This window comes from Conger conger, chromosome 2 (assembly GCF_963514075.1).
Source record: "Conger conger chromosome 2, fConCon1.1, whole genome shotgun sequence".
Lineage (NCBI taxonomy): Eukaryota > Metazoa > Chordata > Actinopteri > Anguilliformes > Congridae > Conger > Conger conger.
The window spans coordinates 67,978,628-67,985,933 of NC_083761.1; positions in this window are offsets into that span (position 1 = coordinate 67,978,628).

Consider the following 7,306-nt stretch of genomic DNA (forward strand, 5'->3'; position numbering starts at 1 on the left):
CCTGACAAGCACATTCTTCGCATTAATTACTGATGTTGTGTTGCTCTCCATAGGGGAAAGCGCATCAAGATTTGTTTTGAAAACACTGGCTAGCAAACGCAAACACGTCTACAGTACCTTCAACACAGAAACCGACACAGGGTAAGTGGGTGTCGCAAATACCAGAAATGTTGTTCGGCAGCATTTCAACGGTACAGTGAGTAAAACATGAATTAAAATGCAGATCACCATATTGGTTTGCAGTGGAGTGGGATCAGATAGGATTATCCAAACCTACCTCAAGTAAATGTTCTGTCACTCACATGAAAAGAAAAAATGAGCAATTCCCGCGTTATGGATGTGACATTTGAGACAACATGAGAAACAAAATCCCTCAGAGAAATTACTCTTCTTACAGGATAAGAAGTGTTATAACATATTTATCATAGCACCCACTTGGCTGAGGAGAAGGGCCAAGAAAATTTTGAAAGAATAAAAAATAAAAAAAATAAAATAAAGAAAGAAATTGTAACTTGTGACGCAAAAAGAGGTATTTTGGGGAAACTACATTTTCTACAAACTGAATTATAAAGTCTAATGCAGGAAGTTTGATATCCATGCAATGCATGAGGCTTGGCTGAACATAAAAATTGTAATTTTGAAAGTATTCCCCTTGATTTTTATGAGGTGATACCAGCATTATGGATCCGTCTGAAATGCACATTGTTTGAGGATCTACTTCCAAATCAAATTTTATCTTAAAACATTTGTTGTCATCTGAAATGGTTTTGACATTGAGAAAACCAGCTGAAATGGTTTTGAATGTTTTTAAGAATTTTCCTGTTGTTAGTCTATATTTTATCAGATTTCAAAATGGTCACAATCGACTGTTTGGGACATTAAATGTTTTATTGAGAAGTAAGTAAGTTTGTTTTTTCATGCTCAGGTTGACATTACTGTGGAATTGCCCAAATACTCATTCTGTCTCTTCTCTGTCTCTTCTGTCCTACTATGCTCTTTGTAATATGTGTAATATTATTAATATCTTTCGCCATTGGCTTGAATTAATTCAAATTAATTGAATTAACTGATTTTCCCATTCAGTAGGTCACTTATACATGAAAAAGCTGGGATTTAATGAAAATGTTTACTCAACTTAGACTTGACTTGGACTTATACTAGAAATGTCTTGCATCCATGCTGGCATTACAGTATGTTTTAAGTCCTTGTCTGATGAATAGATATCATAGAAAGCATGGCATCGGTTCTTTTAGCTTGCAAAAGGCCTAAGAATATAGATGAACTCTGCAAGCTAAAGCCAGGGGTTTGGCGATTCAGTTCAGTTCTGACTTTCCTGGGTCAAACAGATTCTTAGAAAGGAAGTAAGTAGCATCACACATTAAACTGTCACTTCAATGTGGTTAGTTGACACAGATGGTGTCTTTATTAGCACAGCACCAGTGAAACAAGTTTGGGGCCCTTCGATTTTAGCCATGCAAAAGAAAACATCCTTTTCATCCCTCTCAATAATTTCCTCAGAAATTTCTGTAGAAATTGACTTTCATAACCAGTTTCATAATTGTGTCTAGAAAAGAGACGTACAGTATATTGGTTTGCATGCCTCTTCGGGGGACAACTTTTTACATAAATACTGATTTATACAAACATTTGACATCCATTAAACAATATTTGGTTGGAAAGAGTGTCAGTGTCATACATGCAATTTGAATAAAAGTGAACAGAAAATAATGACAAAATAATAAATAATAACAAAATAAACAAACAAAAAAAAGTTTACAATAATGATATCATTAACAATAGTCGTTTTATCATATTCCAACAATACAGTTTTAGTGCTTTTTTAATGTCATTCATTAATTCTGACTAGTGAGCATGCTAGTGTACTGTGTGAAGCAAGAAAATGAATGACGCCGTCTCCCAGGTCTCAGCAGAAGTTAGATTTCATGATGGGGCAACCTATGATTGGCTAACCATGTGATGACTCACTGGTGGTGGTTTACAGTTGGACTGGATCTACCATCTTATCACATGGAGTTATCGTGAAACGTTTATGTCTGCCTACTTCACACTTACTACACACTTTTCTCCTTCCTCTGCTCTTCTGATGTATCTCCTTGATGCAGAATTAATTACAGCTCCCTCCACTCTGCCCCATCTCTCCTCTCATTTACTATTAATGCTGTTTTCCCTGGATGTGACTGAGTGCTGAGTGTGGATGGGTATGAGGGATACAGACTATGTTTTGTGATAATCCATGTTAAGTAAGTACATTACATCACTGACATTTTAGATGCTCTTATCCAGAGTGACTTGCAGAATTTATACAGTTGGCTATGTTCCAAAACCATTTAGGCCAAATACCTTGTTAAAGCGTACAATAACAATGTCCTAACTGGGAATAAAGCATGTAACCTTTGTGTTAAAGCCAGTTAACCTAAACAAACATTAAGAGGGTTTTTTAAATCATTTTTTTGTCATTTTTGTTACCAGCAGTAATGCAGATAACAATGAAGTCAGAATGTTTGCCCTGAAAGCTCATTTGTGTTTCCCGTCCTTAATGATGCAATGTACACAGCAGTTACACCCTGAAAGGCACGTCCAACAGCATTTCCTCTATTACTGCATATTTGTCACATGGATGGTTTCAGATCTTTTGCCAAAATAAAGTAAACTGAGTTAGAACAAATTGAACACATTTCAAAAAATGATTTATGTAAAAAAAGTTATCAAACCCCCATATCAACCATGTGAAAAAGTAATCCTCCTTGTTACTCAATCAACTAAATAACACAATTTAATTGATAATTAGATTCTGCTGATGGAACCCAGCCAGGCTTGATTGCAGCCTGCCTTGTTGAATTTAAACCTCACTCATACTGAACCTTACCATCAGAGTGAAGTAGCCACCAAAAAAGTCTCTACAAGCACACCATGCCACGATCAAAGGAAATTCCAAAACAGATGTTTCAGAGGCTCAAGGACTCCACCGAACCACGGCGAAAGCCATTATCTCCAAATGGAGAACACTTAGAAAAGTGGGTTCGATTCCAATTGTACGCTTTCCTGATGTTCCCTTACCTTGCTTCTAGGGGGGGATTCCCAAAATGCCAGGATGAAATATGGAGGCCACACCAAGTGGAGTTTGATTCAGAATTATGGAAGGGGAGGCAGCAATTACAATGGCTTCAGAAACCCTTCACTTTTTACACACTTGAAAATGAATAATTAATTTCCACACTCAATCACTCATGATGACAAAGTGAAAACATGTTTTTATAGCGAATTCTTAAAAAATCAAAGAGTGAAATCCATCCATTATCTGAACCCGCTTATCCTGAACAGAGTCGCAGGGGGGCTGGAGCCTATCCCAGCATACATTGGGCGAAAGGCGAGAATACACCCTGGACAGGTCGCCAGTCCATCGCAGGGCACACACACCATTCATTCACTCACACACTCATACACTCATACCCAGTGCTTGAGGTGGAATCAATTTAATTTAAATTTCAAAACTTTTTACCATACGGCTTTAGGGGAGATCGCGTATACAAGCGGCCGAAATGAGCTTCCTCCGTAGGGTGGCCGGGCTCAGCCTTAGAGATAGGGTGAGGAGCTCGGACATCCGGAGGGAGCTCGGAGTAGAGCCGCTGCTTCTTCGCGTCGAAAGGAGCCAATTGAGGTGGTTCGGGCATCTGATCAGGATGCCTCCCGGGCGCCTCCCTTTGGAGGTTTTCCGGGCTCGTCCAACTGGGCGGAGACCCCGAGGAAGACCCAGAGCCCGCTGGAGAGATTATATATCTCTCCTGGCCAGGCAATGCCTTGGGATCCCCCAGGAGGAGCTAGAATGCGTTGCTGGGGAGAGAGACGCCTGGAATACCCGGCTTTGCCTACTGCCACCGCGACCCGACTCTGGATAAGCGGGTGATGATGGATGGATGGATGGTTTTAGGGGTTGCCATAGACACCCTAGCCAGAAAGAAAGATAATGATGATGATGATGATATTGATGATGATGATGATGAATAATAAGAGAAGGTAGAAACACACTGTGTGCCTATGCAGCATCGCTGCTTGGCCCCCAAATATAATGCCACATTTACTCATGAACATCGACAGAGCTCAAAAGTACACATTTTAATCAAGAACTATTTGTTCTATTGCTGGAACTCACCAACTATGTCCCCAAAAGCAGAAGTTTCAGCCAAAGTACAACAGTATTCTGGGGTAAAGTCTTTGTAGTCAAACATGGCAAGCTAAAGGAGTTCCTTGGCACAATTTTGATAACTAAAGTTCACAGTTGGTGAATGCACAGTCCACTTTGATATGCACGCCAAGCACAGTTGGCTAAAACACTGATCAGAATTGACACTTGGCCATTGAACACTGCTGTGTTTTGCAGAAACTTCTGCTTGCACAGATACAGTTGGTGAGTTCTGGCATCTTTGGGTGAATTGCCTTTAATAGTGTATTGAACTTTGAAAAACCAAAACACAAACCAGTCAGAGAGAGACTTATTGGTGACTTCCGTGCCATCAGGTTTATTCTACGGGCCAAAAGTGAAGCAAGGGTAATAATGTCTAGTTAGCCACCAGTGAAAGATAAGCTTGAACCGAACCCCTGCACAAGGTTGTAGATCAATGCAAAGAGCTTTGGAAAGTGCTTCAAAAACAGCCCATGTTAATAACATGTTCATTTGGGACATGACAAAAACTTAAAGGTCAGTTTTGCCAAAGGAGCAAACACACCAACTACACAACACTTACGGTATATTAGGATAAAATTTGTTACCTTCCAGTTGCATTTATGCAATCAATGTAAAATCTGGAATGGTATTAGTCCAAGACAGGCAGAATACGTTGTAGGCTTGCCATGTATGGGGTTTGTGAGAGAAACCACTGAGAGTGAAGGCATTCAATTCTTAAAGCCCTCAATATTTTACCCCCCTGGTCAATTCATTTATTCAGTTTATGCTTTCCATCCATGACTATGATTCTACCAATGCAAAACAAATGTTTCTGTCTATGAAGGACATGCTATAAAAATCCAATTACAGTACACATAAATACAAGTCTAAATTGCTCAGGACAAAAAGAGGAAGGTTAAAGCAATAACAGAAAATGGTTGTCCCTTCTTGCCTTTAGCCAACGTGGCCTTCGTAGAGTACAATTTAATCAGTCTAAAATAGATTTCTCATCATTTCAATGCTCTTGAACAGAAATGCTGAGGAAATGACGCACACCTCAACCCCCAAGGTCAATTGAGCACCTGGGAAGGCTGTTTAACAAGGTAGACTGGAAAGTAGAGAAGTGGTTGCCATGCCAACATGCTTTACCAGCATCACCTTTGAATCATGGTCATTGCAGTGAGGACCCAGCAATTTAAAAAAGCCAGGCTTCTGATATATGTGACCTGACCCCAACCCCTAACAACAACATCTGATAGATACGCCCACTCTTTTCCAGGTTTATCTATGCTGACGCATGCATTCCTCTGTACACAGGCTCCCATACCCACCTGCAATGCAATGTATCAAAAATCTACACTTCTGTATAGTATTAAGGATCTACAAGTGAGTGGGAACTCAAACATACAGTGCAGTCTGTAAGTATTTGGACAGTGGTACAATTTCTGTTCTTTTTACTCTCTTTACTCCAGCACATAGGATGTGAAATGAAACAATTCATATGAGGTTAAAATGCACATTATCATCTTTAATTTGAGACATCAGTCCATTTAGGATGATCCATGTAGAAATCCTCTCCATTTTAGGGGACAAACAGTAATTGGACAGTTGGCTTCTCAGCTCTTGCGGATTAGTCACGTGTATTAAATTGCTTCCTTAGTGCAGGTATAACACAGATTTTACATTACATTACATTACATTATAGGCATTTGGCAGATCTTATCCAGAGCGAAGTAAAACAAAGTGCCTCCCCATAACCAGATTTCAGTATCTAGTCTTGATTCTCGACTTTTGATTGCCTTTGGCATTGTCAACATGAGGACCAGAGTTGTGCCAATGACAATCAAGGAAACCATTAAACCAATGGAGGCTGAGGAAAAAAACCCCCAAAAAAATAAAAACAGTCGGTCCAACAACAGGATTACCACAACAATTGTTTTGAACGTCATTAAGAAGAAAGAGAGCACTGATGTATGTTTGGAATCATTGCCCTGCTGTGGGATGGAAGCACTGTCCAATGGGTTTGAAGACATTTGATTGAACTTGAGCAGATAAGATACTTCTGTTCGCTGTTGCTATCAGCAGTTACATTATCAATGAAGACAAGTGAGCCAGCACCTGTGGCAGCCATACATGTCATTATAACACCCTCGCCACCATGCTTCACAGGTGAAGTGGGTGCTTTGGTTCTTGCTTTTAGCCTCCACACTTTGCTCTTGCCATCACTCTGATACAAGTAAATCTTTGTCTCTTCTGTCCAAAATACCTTTTTCCAGAACTCCTGGCTATTGTTTTGCTGTTAACTATTGGTTTGCATCTTGCAGTGTAGCCTCTATAAATCTATTTCTGAAGTTGTCTGCGGACAGTAGCCACATCCACGCCCGCTTCCTGCAGAGTGTTTCTGATCTGTCAGTGTTTGTGTTTTTTTTTGTGTTTTTTTTTACTTTTTAAATTATGGTGACAATTGTTTGGTCATCAACTGTGGAGGTATTCCTTGGCCTACCAGCAATTACTGAGCTCACCTGTGCTCACTTTCGTCTTTATGATGTTTGAAGCTATTTATTTTGGTAACATATTGTTTGGCCCATGTCTCTGACTCTTATTTCTCAGCCTTATAACAGCTTCTGTGTCTGTCATTGGCACAATTCTGGTCATGGTGACAAATGCCAATAACAGACTCCAAAGGCAATCAAAAGCATAGAATCAAGACTAGATACAGAAAGCTGTCTAATGCCTGCGCTAAGGAAGCGACTGCAGCTGACTAAACAGAAACAGCTGAGGAGCTAACTGAGCAATTACTCTACCCCCTAAAATGGGGGGGACTATGCATACAAAGAGATGCAAGTCAAATCCAATGTATCGAAGGACAGAGCAAAAAAAGACTCCAAATTTTACCAATTGTCCAAATACTTATGGATTGCACTGTATTGTGATTGATTAAATGCTAATTTAATCTGCATTGACATTAGGGAGGTAAAAGGAGCAGCAATCCCCCAACATATTGTCATACAACTTCAATGGGAATAATAATAACAACAACAACAACAACAAAAACAATAATAATAATAATGCAATTTAGTGGAAGGCTGAAGTACAGCGAATAAATACAGAGCAACTACAGTA